At 46.2% G+C, this 993-nt stretch overlaps 1 pseudogene; it reads right to left on the reverse strand.

The window, feature by feature from the left end:
- Positions 1-230: 230 nt before the first annotated feature.
- Positions 231-348, reverse strand: LOC124778060 (annotated as a pseudogene).
- Between the last annotated feature and the right edge of the window lie 645 nt (positions 349-993).

The following is a 993-nucleotide window of genomic DNA, read 5'->3' on the forward strand; positions in this document are numbered from 1 at the left end:
AAGAAGCTACTAAAAAACTTAACTCCTCTCGAACAGGCCATGAACGTCCAACGGTACCGACCGACCGCCTTATCATCCTCAGCCCATAGGCATCACTGGATGCAGATATGGAGGGGCATATGGTCAGCACACCGCTCTCCCGGCCGTATGTCAGTTTCCGAGATCGGAGCCGCTACTTTTCAGTCAAGTAGCTCCTCAGTTTGCCTAACAAGGACTGAGTGCACCCCGCTTGCCAACAGCGCTCGGCAGACCGGATGGTCACCCATACAAGTGCTAGCCCAGCCCGACAGCGCTTAACTCCGGTGATCTGACGGGAGCCGGTGTTATCACTGCGGCAAGGCCGTTGGCGTTACAAGAAGCTAGTCAACAAAAATTTAGTTATGCTGGTTAAAAGTATTTTTAGATGCTAGTAAACACCGTAGTTCTACTTTGATATCACATCTGACTCAACTGTTGAGCTAGAAACGCATGGGGATGCTGTCTTGTTTTCATGCACCGTGTGATGTTCGACTGTAGTGTGTTTATTGACCTTCATACGACAACACACTCGACGTTAAGCTCGGATGCCAGTGCTTCCTGGAGCTCTGCAGTTTCCCGACAATATTGCCACTGGCATCATTTGCTTACTGAAGCACTGCAAACATTGAGACGGACTGCACCCTCTGCATCTCTCCTAACTCGATTCAACGTTTCCTTTAACCCGGCAGCGAGTGACATTGCTTCAGACATTAGACAACCTTATACAGTATAAGTTCACTTATAATGTCGAAACGTACAACATACTCAGAAACCAGACGACAGTTACGAGAGTTCAAGACTATGAAAGGGAGGAGATAAAGAAAGGGACGAGACATGGTTTTTACTGATTTTACACATAGAGCAAACGGTAATAGCATCTAAAAAGAAATTTGGGAAGCGAATTAAAGTTCTTCAAGGGGCAATGAAGACTTCAAGGTTTATTGTGACATTGTAATTGAGTTAGAGACGGAAAAG

This window comes from Schistocerca piceifrons, chromosome 2 (genome assembly GCF_021461385.2).
Source record: "Schistocerca piceifrons isolate TAMUIC-IGC-003096 chromosome 2, iqSchPice1.1, whole genome shotgun sequence".
NCBI classification, from domain to species: domain Eukaryota; kingdom Metazoa; phylum Arthropoda; class Insecta; order Orthoptera; family Acrididae; genus Schistocerca; species Schistocerca piceifrons.